Here is a 19,903-nt window from a genome sequence, read left to right on the forward strand (position 1 = left end):
AAAGGTACTGGCAATAAAAACAGCTGATATTATCCAGGTAAAAAACTACTCATCACCTACGAATTTTATAATAGAAACGGTATGGATCATAAACATACACATATGACGTCACTACCCCGAATGCCTATATACTAATAGCTTGAACAGCTGGCTTGAAAGTTGTATTTAAACATAAATAAAATCATGTTTACAATCAGGCCAGTGGGTTGTGCATTAATTATGCCAAGCCCTAAAAGGGTCCCAAAAATGTTCCTTGGTTGCTCCAAGCCTAAGGTAGGGGTGAGCATCGATATATAACTATATATCGATGGGGGTGAGTTGTCGGCAGCAGTAATGTCCTTGTTTACGAGTCATCCTAACCTAACCTAACCTACTCAGTATACATAACTACGTACGTCGGGATACATCTCTTTCCTCGTTATTTTTAACCACCGAGGTCAAAACAGGACATCAATCTATACGATTTTCATAACAATATCCTTAAGCGGTTTCGCCAGGAAGCGAAGAAGCATAAAGGAAATCAGCTGAGTGCGTGACGGGTAGTGCAATTATGCACCTATCGTTCCCGCCAAAAAGGAAGCAGGTACCGTTATGATGCGCGGGGTCAACCAACATATGGTCGCCCGATCGAACTCCGTTAATCGGATATTAATTCTAGGATAGCCTGGGAATATGAAGATGACAGCGGTGCTATGTGGTAAGTATGGTGATTATGGTGACGGGTCAGAGCGCGGAGCTTCGGGCCTAACGGTTTAGGTTCGAATCCCGCCAATCACCGGGGATATTAGCTATGTGATACAATGGCACGATGGTTTGGAACCGACTTTAAACGGTTGGTACAACCAGAAAAAAATTAAGATTGAGTCTATTTGGTGGGAATACAATTTTATGTTTGGATAACTCACAAAATTTAAAGTTAAGACTACTCTAGATCAATTTGGTGAGTAGCCTGTTTTTACTGGTGAAGATGGTAGTTTTGGGAATGTGGATGCAGTTTAAAAATGTATTATTGGTCATTTTGTACTTAATCAGTCTGTTTTAAAAACATATAGAGAAAAGATCGCTTAAAAGTTTGTGTAAATTTCTATCATTTTCAGTTGTAGCGATACTAATTTACAGGGCAGAAATACAAGAAAATTTTAACTAAAACACATATTTTTACAGAACAGAGGTTAGAAATCAATGCGTACTATAAGCATAGAATGCAAAATGTGATCTCTGAGTACATATTCAGTCACACTAGTGTAAGATCTTTTACATTTGTTAACATAATACAAAACAGACTTGTTTTATTTGGCAAGAGTTACAATAACAAACTCAACCATCCGAAGTAGTTTCACTGTTCAAATGTACTGTATACTATTAATTATCGCCAAACAATTACTAAAATCACACCAAGCTAAAACTTAGATACCAATGTAAAAGAATATATTAGTGTGTTTTAGCCAAAAAGCGTTACTCAGTCTGATAAATCTGGTGGTTTAATCTTTTCTATTCAAACTTTACCGGGAGATTTACGACACAAGCTTGGGGTGAAATATTATACGTAGTTATTTACGTTCAACTAAAGGTATCTCAACAATGCAAACGCAAAAACTGTTGTTGATTTTTCGTTTTAATAACAAAGGTTTTTCGACCCAAGTGTTTTAAAAGGTTTTTGTTAATAATGTGGAAAAATTTGCGTTAAACAACACATATCTGTTCAAGGTTCTGCCTAGACAGTCTGTTTTATGAGTTCAAAAATGCCTTATAAAAACACATGCGGTACTTATAATATGTATTACAATAACACAAGAAACTAATATTGTAGATAACATTGAACCGAAATAGCCTAAATATTTTGACCTTTGGTTAACAAAAAGTAAGGCTATCCCCCTATTAAATGGCCTAGTCCCCTTTGTGGTCGGTTAACTCTATTTTGACCAGCTGTATTTATTAAAAAAAAAAATACCTTTTGTATTTGCTTATTACTGTAATAGTGCATTTCACTGGATGTGCTTTAGTTTACAAGTAGTCATTTCAGTTATGTTTCGTAAAAGGTTCACGTATTCGACAGAAATAAGTTGGTGGTTAAATAAAATAAGAGGCTGCTAAATGGTACAACCTTCATTTTTACTTTACAGCTGGGAACAAATTTAAATTGAGGTGCATATGTTAACCTAAATATGAGTAAAGGATGAGTATAGAATGGTGTGAGATGATCTGTATTTTTATCTTTGCTACTGATCAGCTGTTTCATTAGTCAGGATCCTAAATAGGCCCAATGATCAGGAACAGCTGGGTCCAGTTTCGAACCATCAAAAGCCGACTCTGCTCAGAATCGATCCGGCAACCTTAATCTTAGTAGCAAAATCTACCATTCAATTTTGATTCGCAAAAACAAGCAATTCACCAAATGTATTACACGTGATTTCAAACATTCCTCAAGTTGCACAACACTTCAAACTCATGACTTTTGTCGTGTCTCCAGCGACTGAACAGAAAATAACAGAGAAACCGAGATGATGCGGGTTTGAAGACGTTGTTACTAGAAAATCTGTTCCGGCTAGTTAAACTGTCCTTGATTCTTCAACGTTGACGGAGGATTCCTGTCACTGAAGGAGAAGATTGCTGAAGATGATCTGAAGATGGATATTTCCATCTGGTGGACAAATGTGCCATCTACGTGCTGGAAAGTACGTAATTAGGGATGATGTATGTGGCTTGTCAGATAGGTCGTGATGAAGGCTATTTACATTTCGAGGTGGGGATTGAGTGCATTTTTGTATTGTTTGATAGTTGTAGAACTTGTCTGATATGTGATGATTAGGACACTGATTCATTCTTGAAAAACTTTTCTGTAGTTGCAAAGTGGGCCAACCTTGAACATTGGTTCGACTTTGAATAAAGCGAGTTTAGGCTGTTTTATTGCGTTTAGCTTAATTGTTTTTGTACTATACTGATAGTATTGCGTCACCGATTCTATCCTGAAAAAGCTTTTTGATGGTTCTAACGTGCATCCATCAGCACTTGATCATTGTACCATCTTGGAACAAAGTGAACTAAATTTCACACTGTTTGATACAGCTTGATATGGATTTTAGGGTTTATTTTTGTAGAAAGGCTGATAATGATATAGTCATTGATTCAATAAAGAAAATGTTTTGAAGGATTGGACTCATCTGCCCATGATCATTAGACCATCAGGTTAAAGAAAATGCTGATTTTATTTAGAAAGCCACACAGACAATCTCACTCACTACACCAAACTTGAAATATTGTTCAGCCCGAAGTACACATTCAAAATGTTTGCTGTTTGAATTAACTTAAGTCTACAGACGGGCAGGTGTAAAATTTAGAAAAGATACACATTTGAAGGTTTGGATTATGACATTTGACGTAAAAACCCCACAGAATATGCTGGTATTGTTTTTTAATGTGTATGAACTGGCTTCACAAATAAGCGCTGAGAAATGTTAAGGCAAAAAGATCTTTTTGACCTTGGCCAAGAATCATTTACAAGCACCACACTATCTTATCACGAGTGACTTATATCGACACTTCTATTGCACTGTTCTAATCAAACAATTGTCTTTTATCACAATGCATTTATTGCCAGGAAAACTGTCTACTTTACCTTACAGCTTCTAAATCATCACTTATATGTTATGTATCATAGTGCTAGCCTCAAAAACCAAAATTGAAAATTGCAGTCAGCAAATGGGTAAGGTCGTTACTGATTCAGGAAAATACGGAAAACCTTTTTATCTTGACGATAGATACGGTAATCGCATACCAATTTTGGGCTTTGTTCGGAAAGCACACTTTTATAGGATGGATGATCAAGAACAGCTGGTTCCAGCTTCAGAGTATCAACACTTTCTGACTTGTATCAGGATGAGAACCATGATCAATCACTTTAAGTCACAGACGCCATTTCAAAGATATTCTAAGATTCAAAAAGAATCTTCCGGAGAATCCTCCGCGTCCCCTGTCAGACGAAACTCGAGGCTACCGATCAACCGATGCAGATCAAGTTACAGGGCGGACAAAACCGCGGGTAAATTCACGATCTCGTATATTATGGCGCGTTTATTTTTATTCGATCACGAGAAACGTGCGCGACGACGCAGCCGTTTTGGCAATTGGAGGTCGATGCCATCTCCGAATAAACTGGTTGGTGACTTAAACATGCCCATGGTGATGGGCCACACCACCTGTCCAGAAAACCGGAGCAGATGCGGACAGTCCGGACGCCTGTATGTAAAAGCATCAATACACTTGTATCCCTTCAACCACAAAAATCCCTTGTTTTTCCAATTAACAATGATGTCAATCACATGATAGCTTTAAAACTAACATGTGGGCAGAATAAAAGATGTATAACATTAGTTAGGCCTAACACAAACACATTCTACCCCAAAATCGTGTATGCATTCATACAGATTATAAGAAAATTTTAAACAATTAACTACGATTATTGCGACTGGGTAGCTTAGCTGAAATTTGAAGGTAGTCAGTTATTCCGATCACATATAAGACCGACTTGGTGTTATGTGATCGTTGGTCAGTTCGTAACTCAATCAGAATCTATTTGATGGTTCAAAAATGGACTAAGCCACCCTCGACCATTGGGCTTTCAACAAATGGCCCTACCAAAAGAGTCAGCTGATATCTGTCAACAAAACTGTCATCTCATCAAATCATTACTCATCCTCCACTTGTCTTCGTTTAAAACACGCACCCTGGCGAGTAAGCGCTAAATTAATCCCGCATAAAAGTGTTCGACAAACTAAATGTTCAAAATCAGGACATCGACACCAGTAGACTAGGTCACTGTCCTCGGAATACAAATCTACACTTTTGCATAACTTACGTCCGCCACACAAACCGCTACATATTTTACCTCACTGATTGAACCAGTTCTTTTGTAGTGCAGCGTCACATAGATCGTGCGCATGCGTAGAAACGACGCAGCCGCTGTTCGCTCAGCTGATCAGGCGGTAATTGACACAGCTGTTCAAGTGAGTGATGTGTTGAGTGGAACAGGCTGTGTATACAAAGCTGATTTTACAGTTTCATTGGAAATAAACTCAAATCATTAAAATCCCAACACTACATTCTCGGTTGTGGGAATAAATATTTCATCATCGTGTGGATCTAAGTGTTTAAGAAGTTGAGAGGTGTTTTGTCAAAATCTAAAACTCAATCCCCAAGAAATATGTGTGACTGTAAGTGATGTTTAAGTGATATATTGATACCTTTTCTATGAAGGGGTGTTTTATTGTATCAAATATGTATTTCTCACAGTTGAACCAACACAAATAAAATACAGTTCAAAATTAATTTTTCAAAACATAAAACGCAATACTATATAAATATTTGTGACTACGTGTAGTGAAATGTGATCAAATGTGTTTCTATCACAACTGTATTAGCACTATGGCCAGTCAGTTAAAGTTAGGAAAACCCGGTTCGGACATTATTGGATACAGTTTACAATTAATTGTTAGACATTGGGAAAATCTATATATTACATAATTATTAATTATATAAAGGAGGTCAGCTCTGTCAATTTTTTTGTAAATATCCTAATTTAACCTTCAATAATAATACTTTGCACAGTAATGGTCATAGTAGGGTCTCTATGTCAACTGCGCGGTGTATATTGATCTACAAAATGAAATATGGCTATCCAATAAATGCAGGAAATAATAAAGATTGTATTTTGACTGAATGCAACGTTAATGTTTGGTCAGTAAACCAATGTAGCGTATAGGAGACAAAACACACCAGTAATGGAATATTGTCACTTGATAGTGTGGTTGGTTTCATCCACTGGACATCCAAACGAGCCCATTCCATTAGACCGTACACGTGCATACCGCCTCACATTGATATCAAAAATCAAAACATCCATAACTGCGTCGTAAAACTATTAGTAACTAAACAAATATTGATAGAAAGGAACAATAAACATGTATAATGTGTACATGTGCAATGGACATTGAAATAAATTTTAATGCTTGGATCACTCAATTCGTGCAACATATCAATTACAAAAATGTATTATTGAATTGTTTGGTTATAATTGAAAATACCACCTCTCAATCTGCAGTCCAAGTGAATTTCTAGTTGCGAAACAGTTTCACACTTAAACAATTATAATCATAGTTTAACGCCATGGCAAAATAAATTGGATTGATAAGTACTTATAGTAAAAACGTTTCTAAAAATGTTAAGAATTAATTTTGATGGACAGTCACTCTGAAAACCGCTCTTGTATTATCACTTATATTATGCTCAATGGCACAAATACAGACCGATATAAGGCCAGGTTTAGAATTAGAGAACAGGACTTACTGTATATATACTTTATTTTGAAATGGCGACCACATAAAGAAGTAGGTATATTAAGCCAAGTATGAATGGAGGTGAGTGTAGGATGAGTGGCTGATTTGAAGATCTGTGTTCAAATCTAGCCAATTACAAATAACAATGTTCGGGTTTGAAGGCTTATTCTCAACAATAGTTTGAAGGCTTCTTTAAGCTGTCAGTTCCCAAAAAAAGGATTCCTAGACGAAGATAACTGCCTCTATTGGAATATTGGAAACTTCCCCCAACGAAATCCCAGTAAATCAATCTAAAATATGAACATTTCTCTTAGGGAAGACTTGAAAACACTCATAAATTGATGTTGAACACCCATATGTAGGAGAAAAATGCCAAAAATCTACAATGTTTTTGACATGTTCACAAAACACTTTTACGTTTCCAATAGAATGATTCAAGAGATCTTTTGGTTTCACAACTGTCACGCGGGTTTACAAAACTAGTTTCGCATTTGCGGTAGAAAATAATGAACTTGTTAGAATTCTACTGTAGTCGCAGACGTTTGCGATCGTCACGCTACGCTGAGTTTATGTTTGGTTTGACGCCGCGTTTTGAAACAGCGATTGTGTGAAAGTGTCTGACCGGCTTTTAAACATTGCTAACAAGGTGTAAATAAACTGAATTTGGAAATAGTATTTTTAATTTACGAGAAGTATTACAGACTCGTGAATTTATATTTATCATGATTTCAGACATATTCGATCACTAACCACATCACACATTCGAGATGTAGGTAACATACATATCATTCAATGATCTGAAATCTCGTTTTCAGATGGTAAGAAATCTGTATCAAGAAAGGAGTATGCATCACAATTTGAAAACACCAGGATACATAATAGATTATCATGTAATAGGTTATTTTCACTACCCACCGACGAAATACTAATTAATTATGGTAATAATAATTCAAACAACATACCCAACACAACCAAAGATATAATTTGAGCAAATATTAAAAATTTACTTTAGCAAAAAAGATTGTCCTGTATTAATACTATGTTGATTGATTGTAAGAGGGTGGACTCATGGTCCAAGCACGTCAACCGAAGCTTATTGTGCATAAATAATATGTACAATGATATGTAAATACTATGTTACAATAATTGTGATGGCTACACAGAATTGCCATATACGACCAAATGTATCACACGGGTTCATTTCTTGACTAATAAACACTAATAATTGTACCTATTACATCGACTTAAAGGCCTATATTGTTCTTCGAATAGAATAATTTTCTAAGAAAGTTTTAAAGGAATTCAAAATCACGAGGGTGTAGGATTGTCGCAAGAACGTGATTTTACGATTATGAATTATTTACATAGGCCAGCATCCCTCTTCAGGTCTGTTTGCTTTGAGATAAGCCTCCCCTTCCCGATAAAACTCACCCCTTCTCTAGCTGATGGAAGGGATTTCATTTACTGGTATTAAAAAATATGTATAAGGTTGGAGTAAAATTCGTAATCGGTAAGCAACTTACTAATTATTTAAATAACAACCATACAAAAACGAAAAAATAATGACATGAATTTCTATTTGACAAAACATACAAAACGTTGTGTCTTTGTTAGTTTTTAATGGTGCAGTCTTTTACCACCTCTCTATAACTTGCAGCACACTTATAAGCGAAAAATGACCTAAAAATACTGAATCCTAATATCTTTCATTTATTTAAATACAAACTTGCATTGCCCCTAAACCTTTTATATATATGAACCACAATTTCCCAACCCGTGTGTATAATGCGTATTTAACTGCTTGAAGTCACGCAGACCTACACCATGTATGGAGAATGACGTCATTTTGACGAGACATCTACCTTGATGGTCACATTGGGCAATGTTGCGGCGAAGTTGTGTCACACGTTGAATAGAATGTTATATAGGCCGATCATAGTTGACAATAGGAGAGAATGGTATACACAATAGTAGTACACACTGATCCTATTGGGATTTTGTGCAATTTAAAGATTGTAAATATAGTTCACAGACAAATAATTAGAAACATAGAAACTGAGGCTAATTGAGTAGTAGAATTTGATTTGCACGCCATATTGCAATGAATAAGCACAGTATCTGAATGAAACAGTGTTTGATTCACATGCAACACGTGCAGGTTCAAGCCTAAGTAGTCACAAACTTTATGAGTTCAATAGTTCTCTAAACTGAGTAGTAGGTTTCATATAGGTAAATCCCTTCAGTCCAGGTGTACGTAAATTCATTTTACTTTCATTCTCATTGACTCAAGTATACTCTAAAAAGTACAGAATAAGCAATCTATCACTAAGTAGTCTATGTCCTCTTTTCACTACTCACACCTTTAGAGAGTCAGAAGTTTGAAAGTCAAAGTCACGACTACATTCCAAAGAATTGGGCTGTTAAATTTGTTAAGTTATACAAATGAAACCGGCAGACTGAAGAATGAAAGTAGTTGACTGTTAGAAATTGGGCCTTTGAAAATCTAGATGCAAACGTAGATGTGAAGGCCATCTTCATAACTTCGAGAATCACAAACTTCCGATATTTTTAGCTTCCGAGCCATATTATCATCATAAACTTGATTTCGATTCTGGCATTAACCCTGATCTTGATTCTATTCATAATCCTTTACCTGATTCAGTTATTAAGATGGGGATGCCACTTATAAGGAGCGTATTGTAACCCAAATATGAGTGAAGGATGCGTGTAGAATGGTGTGAGAATTGTAGTAATTCAGTTAATTTGTGTTTTTACCAGGAAAGTTTTGGGGTAGTTTTGATTTTTTCCATTTCTTATGTATTTTGGGGTGCTGAATCCGAATCTGAGGTTTGCCAACAAAAATTCTTGACGCAACAATGACAAAAATGAGAAAAATATGGAAAAAAATTATATTTTTTGTAATATTTAGCTTATAACTCACAAACTATCAACTTTTTGTTATTAGTCTATATTATAAAAATTAAAGTACACAAAATTTGCTACAAAATGTACCCATAATGTGGAAATCTCCGATGAACCGTTTAGGCTCCAGAGCTATTTGAAAATTGGAACATTTTGTGTTAGTTTTTAAATTTCTCCAATTATTCTGTCAATGACATATATTCATTGCATATGCCCAGGCAAAGGTCTTATATAAATACAAAGTGTTAAAATTGATTAATTTTGTGTTACTGAACCGTTGACATTTTATTTAGTGTACAGAAAAGTTACACGAACTGTTGCCGTTTAAATTATCCTCGCCCAGAGGGTTGTAATGAGGCAGGTTCTGGCAAACGTTTCGATGCATTATTTGTGAGCATTCTAGCTTGTTCATCTGGACAATTAAAAAAAGGTTAAAAGTAAAAAAATTACTCATAGTAATAAGTAATACCAAAATCAAAATTATCAAAATTAAAATAACAGCAATCTGTTAATCATGTAATATCGTATGCACCTGATGACGTGATATTTAGGTATACGTAAATAATAAAATGTTATGTAGGCATATACTGTTGCTAAGCATTTACATTGTGTGTAGATTTGATAGATTGTAGGTCCTAGGGCGTAGGGCATAGGCCTACATGAGAGTGGTAAGGGTTAATTGACTTAAGATAGTCAATACAAATTTTGGCTAGAAAAATAAATCCAACGTTGCCTCACTGCAACCAACTCAAGCAGCTGTGTGGACATAACTCGCTTAGAGTTAACATTCGGGTGAATGAATGGGGGTGAAAAAAATTAGTATTGGCCTATGGTAACAGTGCCAATCACTCTAAGCCATGCATCGGTCTTGAAATTTTACACAGACAATTTTATAATGGGTGCCAATACGATTGAGGTTGTACAATGGGCTGTGATGCTAAAGTCTAAGTAAATACGAAAGTAAGTATAGTACCTACCAAACGCACATTCCTTTATTTATTAACTTGTTAAATCTACACACAATATAAATGCTTAACAACAGTATATACCTACATAAAATTTTATTATTTACGTATATCTAAATATCACGTCATCAGGTGCATACGATATTACATGATTAACAGATTGCTGTTATTTTAATTTTGATAATTTTGATTTTGGTATTACTTATTACTATGAGTAATTTTTTTACTTTTAACCTTTTTTTAATTGTCCAGATGAACAAGCTAGAATGCTCACAAATAATGCATCGAAACGTTTGCCAGAACCTGCCTCATTACAACCCTCTGGGCGAGGATAATTTAAACGGCAACAGTTCGTGTAACTTTTCTGTACACTAAATAAAATGTCAACGGTTCAGTAACACAAAATTAATCAATTTTAACACTTTGTATTTATATAAGACCTTTGCCTGGGCATATGCAATGAATATATGTCATTGACAGAATAATTGGAGAAATTTAAAAACTAACACAAAATGTTCCAATTTTCAAATAGCTCTGGAGCCTAAACGGTTCATCGGAGATTACCACATTAGGGGTACATTTTGTAGCAAATTTTGTGTACTTTAATTTTTATAATATAGACTAATAACAAAAAGTTGCTAGTTTGTGAGTTATAAGCTAAATATTACAAAAAATATCATTTTTTCCATATTTTTCTCATTTTTGTCAATGTTGCGTCAAGAATTTTTGTTGGCAAACCTCAGATTCGGATTCAGCACCCCAAAATACATAAGAAATGGAAAGAATCAAAACTACCCCAAAACTTTCTTGCTATGAGTAAATTTAAATACAAATTTACTGGATTAGTAGCACAGACAATATAATGTAGCTTTGTTTCTTACTAAGATCAGCTGTTTAATTAGCCAGAATCATTTTTTATGTAAAGCCCAATGATCAGGAATAGCTGGGTCCAGTTCGAAACCATCAAAAAGCTACTGATTTACTATTGATTCCTGCCCTGAACTGATTCATATCCCGATTCTTCACGGCTGGATCATCTTAGTAACTCGATCCCGTGACGAAATCTGACACCATCTTGGTAGTTATACTAAATTAACTAGTGTGAACCTCTAATTAACAAATTGGCTGGTTGAGAGCTTTCAGCAAATTAAGGGTAGGCCCTACAAATATTTAATTAAGGTAATTGTTTAATATTGGGCCTGAATCGGCAAATACAGGGTTTTTTATATTATTATATGAATAAATGAATGAATGAAACTCTCTTTATTGTTCTCTTTACATAATAATACACAATATTCACGCTATACTAACTAAATTACAAATATTTATCAAGCATGCATTTGTGAGTCAAGACGGACTATTTATTATTCATTTTGTACTGTGGGTGACTTAGCATATTGCTTTGCTTAATGACATAATTAATCATTGAATCATTTGAGAGTCCTAAAGTAATGACTTTCAAGCTGTAGCTTAGCAGAAGACTTATGAGAAAAATGATGCAAAAATTATGAGAAAAGTATCTCTTTCATGTGACAGTTCTTGTAAAAAACTTTTATCTAAATATTACGTACATTTTTCGTAAGTTAATTTTCAGTTAGGGACTATACTTTAAAATTAGAATAAAAAATAAATACTTTCGATATTATTTTATTCATTTTCATCGTCATTACTTTATTTATCGTTTTTACTCGGTTTACAAAATTACATTAGTTTTTAGCTAACACTTCATTATAAAACATTTACCGTATGGGTTATTACCGCGTGTTTTCATTTTCACCTTTGGGTAAATACATAACAATTATTATTGTTGCTAAAATGCGTTTTATACATTATGTCACCTCTTCATAATATTCACTAATTTATTAAACCATGCTAAATTAGTAATCCCTTATAATGGTCTAGTAATTTATTTCCGTAAAAATAATAGTTATTCTGCACTTTAACATTCAATTTACAATATCCTAATTGACACTAAAACAGTTATTTATAAATTATAGATTTTTTACGTAGATATAGTGCAGCATTGCTTTTAAGGTTTATGAATTTCGACGATTTAAATGGTTACTTCACTTATTTAAAGAGTAGTTTACGATGAATTCTGAACTTATTCATACTTAATAAAATATATTAACAATAATTAAACGCGTATTACATTGAGTGTACATAGTTTAGTTACAACTAATTATATTTATTTTAATTCTTTTAAATCAGCTAAACATGTAAAATGCATGTAAAACATTTAGCAATTGACATTTTTGAACCCAACAAAAAATTAATTGTTCTTTCTGTCAAAATATCAATAATATTGTGGATTATTTCATTATTCCAAATCAATTAAAGCACCCCTCAAAAAAAGTTAAAACTAATTTTAGTGCGTAACACTATTTGTCACAAAATTATCTCCTACCTTAAAACAAGTGGCACAAGTTATCCGTAGTGAGCACTGAAAACTAAAAAAGTTGATCACTTCACTCAATACTTCGCGTATCCACTACTATAAGTAAAGGACCTCGCGGTGGCGGATCGGCTTCTGAACTCTGGCAAAAGCACGCAGCGACCGAGAGACGCTAGCGCTCTAGTGGCGCAGACGGGAACTACAACAGCGACACTAGCGCTAGCGGACCACGTGGTAACTATTGCATTGTTGCGGTGAATTGCTGTATTTTTGTTTGTTTATAAACCACAGATCAGCTCTGTTTTAACACAGAAGACAGCACTGTGGTTAATATAAACAAAAGAATATAATATTTCAAAGCTATATTCTAGATGCATATTTAATAACTCAATAATTTAACTAGAAAAACATTATATGGAATACAAATGAACCAATGTGTTAAAAAATGTCTAATAATGTGAAACATTTAAATAGCAACATAAACAAAATTACAATACCCATGCGCATGCTCAAACAGAAGAGATGTAACAGAAGTAAACTAAGCGCGAAGAAAAATTGGTCAATTTTAACCCCAAAAAATATAAAAGGTGATATTAAAAATAATATAATAAATTGAATATCTCTATTAGGCCCTACACCATTTGAAAAGAACTTGCAGAGCAGGAGGAGGATCCACTTGAATGAGTTATCAGGTCATGGCAAAGTTATGGGGTTTCAAATTGTTTCAAATTGTTTTTGTTGTTTTTGTGTTTAAGAAATGTCTTATTTTTTTATTCTTACCTTTTAAACATAAAAATGTCCAATTTTCCTCAAAACCAATTAAATTTGAAAAACTAGATAATTTTATACAGCGCTGTAGGATTACAGGTTACGGAGAAAATTCCCATAAACTATACATTAAACATTCCTATGTTATTCTTTTTTTGGGGGGGATTTTTATTCTTTATTATTTTATTTTTATTATTCATGAAACTGTTGAAGTTTGCTTATATATGGATATATTTTGATCGAATTGGCAAATCTATTTATGATATTGTACTAATAATATTTTATTAAAGTTCCCCTTTTGTTCCTTTACTGTAGCAGTATCATAAACGTAAGTACTCTTTATATCTAATGTTATTTAAATAGGCAATCCATCTGACATGTTTAAGAAATTTTGTAGTAAAGGCCAATTTACAGTAGGTCTACTGTGCTGTAACGGGTCTATTTATTTTTTGAACAGGTAGACTTACAGCTTATTTTAAGCTCAAATTTAATAACTCACAATGCTATGGAAATTGTTGTAGATTAACTCAATTGTCGTCTCCTTCCTAATAAATTTTAATGAAATATTGTTACTCACCACTGATCAAAATCCACGATAGTGTTTTCCAATTTTTTCATATTGATATTCACAGGCTCTTTAAGACTCATCTGCAAATATAATCATAGCTACACAATATTACACAAACATAGTCACTCTAAATGAAAAGGAAATGTTTCGTCAACAAGAAGTACTACGTATCTAAATCCATCGGTTTTTAGCAGGATTTGAACCCGATACTTACAAAAACCTTACGTGCTACACCAGAACATCCCCTTGTTTGCAAACGATATCAATAATACTCCAGTTTAAAAGTGTAACCCATATCAATGATACCTTTGAAATATTATGTTCAGGCAGTTATTAGGTAAATAAAACCCATTAACTTACAATGAATTAAATGTTTGTTGATGATAAACCCACGACATAAAGAGTTATTTACCTACCTCAATCAAGCTTCAATCATAATAAAAAGGATCCTGTTAAAAAAATTGAATAAATTATTTTGTCTCTTGTTTACAGTTGAAATGTAAACATTAAACTATGATGGATCAGCTGTTTCGTTAAAATTATTTAAACACTTATAAATTCAGCATCTTTGGATCTTTAAATGCGAACTCTATAAATAAATCAAACGCCAGGGGGGCGAAGCCCCAAAAGAAGGCTATTTAGTTTCTATTTGTCTCTCCGCTAGCTCATAAACTGTACAACGACACCCCAATCGTAATAATCGGACGGATACAGAGCAACACTTTATTGTATTAAGTCTAAGATAGATAGTTAGTTCTCGTACGATTATAAAATCCCTATTTTCAATCTCTCAAACCAGTTTCGTAATCCTTCCGCATGTATGATATCAATTTGGACACCTTCATTAGAATTTGTAATTAATTTAATTATAGAGCACAGAAAATTAAGCGAGACTAATTTTTAATTTGAGCTGATGCTACTGAAAAGTAATGGTTAACATCTTACATTGAAGCAGATACGCTGGCATTAACTGAACCACCAGCTGTGGACTTGTTTGGTCATATACAGACGGGGTTTTAAAACTTTTGGTTCATTAGACAATTTCTGTAACGTTTGACAGGGATAATTATGTTTGCAAATCACCCTTTATGGTGTGGATTTGCAGTCAATAAATTATACGTTTATTACATAAATCATCTATATTATTAATACACTACATGAAACGTTGTGAACTGTTTTAAGATTTAACCTGACATATTATATACCAAAATTGAACGTATTTGTTTACATTATGATCAGCTGGACAATTTAATTGCTGTTAAAAGGAAACGTGAGCCACAAACATTTACTGACTTGTTTGAAATGATATATTTACTATTTAAATATGGGTTGGCGTAAATATTACAATGGAAAAAGCAACAAAGCCTTCAATGGAAAAAGCAACAATTTGATAACTAAAAAGAAAACTGAATTAACACTGTGCTGCATTTCTTGTGCAATCATTGAAAGAGCTGATTTGCAAACTATGGAAACACAGGAAAGTCATAGAACACCACCAAGTAGAGGAAATAGAAATATATATATATTTTTAATCGTTATTATGGACAATCTCATGCGGCTATGAGTGGGAAAAATTTGGAAAAAACACAAAAAACGCGATTTGAAAAATGATGAGATATTTACAAGAAATGTTTATTATATCGAACTGCTACGTACATCAACGTGAATATTTCCATAATCATTGAGTCGACTTTTCTAAAGTCATCGGAAATTATTACTGTTATTCTTTTTTAAATAACACCTGTAATACTCCGCTCGAATTTGAGCAACAGGTACACTAGTTATTATTTAATAGCTGAGTCATAGTGCTCGAGTAAACAATTAATTCAAAGTAGCCAGATTGATCCAGAGAAAGGTCAGTAGCTTTTTGATTATTCGAAACTGGTAATTTTTGTCATTGGGTTTTAAATAAATTATCCAGGCTAGTGAAACACCCTGAGTCAGTAACAAAGCTACAAAGATCGTCTCACTTTAATCTACAGTCATAATTTACTCTATAGGTTAAAATACGCACCTATGTGGCATTCACATACCAATTGAAAATAGTAATGATAAAATATTAATTAACAACTGTCTTAAACAAACCTAATTCTTGAAATGTAAAAGAGTATTGCATTGTTTTGCCTCGGGAAAGAGGTTTGAGTCCAATTAAAATTCACAATTTTCGCCTTAGTCCCCTCGTGCAATAAAGTTACAAAGGACGGACAAAGCTAGTGTTCAGATACAAAATAATTTCTCGCCTTATTAGCCTTGCTTCGATTCATATGATAAACGATTTCGGGAATCAACTTCGGGCAAAGGAACGCCCAGGAAACAAGACGTTCCTTCCCCGTGGATAATCATCCTCCTGGAACTTCTGGGAAGATTCGGCACAATTGGCAGGTTCTGGGGTATCATGTGATATTTCTGAGTTCTACTTCATTCTACAATGGCGTACGCTATGAAGAATTGTGCTGGCGACGGGAAACCAGGCAAGAACCAATGTTTTCCAATGTCCATGCATATTATGACGATCAGGGATGATTATGACAATGTTGCAAAGGAAACCCTAATGGAACCCTGATTGTAGAAGAATCATCGACGTGGTTCGTTTACATTGATGAGAAGAATAAAAGGCTTGTAAATACGGAGAAGAGTGAATTTATAGACGATTTGAGTGTGTGAGGCAAGACCAAGACTTGCAAATTTGAGTATAGAGCCCTAGGAGGAGTGTTATGGTATAGTATAGTGCTCAGCGGTTCGATACCCGGCACAACCACAACAAATATGGATTTCGACCGCTTTTCCTAAAAGAGTTATTTCGGTACACTAAGTGTTTAGAAAGAGATAAAAAACGAAAATTATGAACTAACAACAAAGTGAACTCAAGAACGACTCGGTAAGAAACACTCTAGGAAAAATGTACGGAAACATCTAAAAATGTCAACTCCTGTTTAAAAAAGACAGTTTAACACCACCTTTCAACTCTACAGCTCTCGGTCCATATTTGATCAGCTGTCTTATACTTGACATTTCCCAACAATACGTTCATTACAGAAGGTTGAAGGTTAGTTCCCAGCGTATGTCACCTGTGCTTCCGCTGGTCCGCGGACTGAACTTCCGGTACAACAGGTGATCGTCGATAGCCGATATCGGTGGCACTGATGACCTTGAAATGTAAACATTAGGGCAAGTCTTCGTAGAAGGCACTGGGTAATGTGTGATGTAAAAGGCTGTGCTCGAAAATAGTAGCCATTTTGTATATTTTCTTTTTAATATGTGGGTAATCCATAGTATTTCCATTTTTTCGAATTTTGGTTAAGACAAATCCAATAGAAAGAAAATAAAGTAACATTGTTATCATACCTTTCTAGTTGTTTAAATAATTTGCGTTTGATTTTTGGTGAAGAGAGTTCTACAATAAAGAAACATTTTCCATTCCTGGGAGACCTAAATTTTGGTTTCCATGTACAATTTTTTTTTTTTTTAGTAGGTGGACGTACAAAACAAATTAAAATCCAAGGTGGGTCACGTCATTATCACAAATCTTAATGTAATTGGTAATTGGATAGGTTTGAGTTCGTGCTATCACTTCAAAAACCTGGGTAAAGAAAATGTAAATGATAGTATGTAAATTTATTTATAAGATACTAAAGTCGATCTATAAATACTAGTCCGCGTTTCTATTTTGTGAAACTCCACATCCCAAAATGTAGTTTTACAAGCCAAATTTATCATGGACTTTAGAGACATTTTAAAGTAAAAAATGAAGAAAACAGATTTGTAGATTGTAATTATAATTTACTTGTTGAAATCAAATTACTTTTGTACAAAGTACTATTGAAACCTGGACCTACGGTTGCCAGCTGTTATATTCAAACTTGTCACATATACAAAATGTTTTTTAGTCCCAAAGTGATTTTATTTTTTTGCCAGACAAATAACCAAGTACCTTTAAAGTTAGAATTATAATCTAAATATTTTGCTAAACGCTGATAGCCCACTCAGCTCAGGCATAGTTACAAACAACCAACAACAAAATAGCAAGGTACGTGGATCAATCCAAAACATGGCATAGAACTTTCATAACATTACATCAAGAGTATTGTATTGTACTTGTACTGAAGTACAAAGTAGCATGCAATAGGCAGCACAGCTATACTGCAACAATGCATGCCATTCCAATGCACTTGTATGGAGATAACGGATGGACCGCACAATGATGAATTGCAATTCAGCATAAGCACACAACATAGATTTTTTATTTGAAAATCATATTTTATTGAGCTATGAAAAATGTATTTTTTGGTAAATTAGCAATTGATCAAGCTCGTCTTTCTACTTGAACACGGCTTTGTTCAAGTATAAATTTGATAAAATCTACTCGTTAATAAATAGTTTTCGTATTTAAGAATTTAATTTTAAATAACAGTCTTCTGATTTGACGACCAAGTAACTTATGACACAATCCTTATTTTAGAGATAAACATAAAAACTACACTAGGATAAAAATGTTCCCGGTATACATGTGTTACTGTGAAGTATACTGTTTATACTGTATTTTGCTTTAGAAGTGAACTAAAGTAATTACAAAATATGCACACTTTGTAATTACCATTATTATAATTTCATTTTCATCACGTGTTCCTTTTGAAATAAAAGTAGTGTAAACACTAGCAAAAGAGTAAATAAAGATACGCACCAAAACATTTAAAGGCCTTCACCTTCTTAGTCACAGTTTATAAGTTATAAATCTATATCTATAAAATCCAATGTGTGTTTGTTTGTATGGTTGTCCTTTATAGACTCCAAAACCGCTCGACAGATTGTAATGAAGATTTCAGGCATTATTAAGAATTATTCAAGGATGGTTTGTGTGAAGTTTGGTGCAGATCCGTCAAAAGGGCTCCGCCCCAGTGGCTCTGGAGTTTCCCATGTTAACCTTATGAGTACTCATATTTAAATGGAATTAAAGAATCATAACAGCTGGTTCAGCTAAACTATCTGATTCTGTGATGGTCAATAACATTAAAAAGTTAATAGGTTTACCAACAGGGTGCAGCACTATATTTTTTTAAGTTATGAGAATAGCTAATTTGCAACCAAAATGTGAGTGAGCGTAGCGAACGAACTTCAACCTTGAGGCGAGTTAGCGTAGCGAACGAGCTAACCTGAAGGCAAGTGAGCGCAGCGAACGAGCTTCAACCTAAAGATGAGTGAGCGTAGCGAACGAACTTCAACCAGGACGTGATTGAGCCATGCGAACGAGCTCATCTTGAAAATGAACGAGCATGTGACATAAAACCACAATAGGACAGGACGACGTCTGTCGGGCCAGCTAGTAAAAAAATAAAACTCAATCTTTTGACGACTAAATCCTAAACCGGCAATTTTTTGATGTCCTAGGATGCTAGGCACGAGCTCTGAATTGTTTTTCACATTACTTCAGGCTAGACCTAGGGGTTGCGGCATTATCAAATGGATAAAATCCATTGGTGATTTGGCGGGATTTGAACCCGGGACCTCTGCAACCGAAATCCTAACCACTATACCAGCTCGCTACCCCATTAAACAATTTATTAATGACATAAAACAACTATTCTATAAGGTTTGATCTGCTATTTTAAATTTCAAATTACGTTTTTTTACTTTAGGTTTTGTTATTTCCGAGTTTATTTTTAGTCGCATAGTTCATCGGATGTCTTGTCAAGTGTAAAACCCAATTCACTTTCTTTCGCAGTTTATATAGAAACTGACGGCCTGTAAGTGAGTGATCAAATTAACATGTAAATTAATCGTAAGCCTCCCAGTTGCCCAAATTAGAGAGCTGGTCGACCACGAGAGCCTGAATGAAAGCTTGGGACTATTATTGTTGAGATTCGCGGTTGTACATAAGTGGAAAGTGAAATGTTCCCACGGTCAAACGCTCGGTTACACCTTGGAGTAATAGGTGACGTTTACAGAATGGTAGTGA

The 19,903-nt window shown here is 34.3% G+C and overlaps 1 protein-coding gene across 1 annotated transcript in view; it reads right to left on the reverse strand.

Annotated features, from left to right (window-relative positions):
* The window catches only part of LOC128996627 (uncharacterized), a 130,751-nt gene extending 118,002 nt beyond the window's left edge, over positions 1-12,749 (reverse strand). Inside the window, exon 1 of the mRNA XM_054422033.1 lies at positions 12,627-12,749. The gene's annotated coding sequence lies outside the window, so the exon portion shown is untranslated. The remainder of the gene's footprint in view (positions 1-12,626) is intronic.
* Positions 12,750-19,903: the final 7,154 nt, after the last annotated feature.

Source organism: Macrosteles quadrilineatus, unplaced genomic scaffold (assembly GCF_028750875.1).
Source record: "Macrosteles quadrilineatus isolate MER2022 unplaced genomic scaffold, UCM_ALF_1.0 Scaffold_6__1_contigs__length_79288215, whole genome shotgun sequence".
NCBI classification, from domain to species: domain Eukaryota; kingdom Metazoa; phylum Arthropoda; class Insecta; order Hemiptera; family Cicadellidae; genus Macrosteles; species Macrosteles quadrilineatus.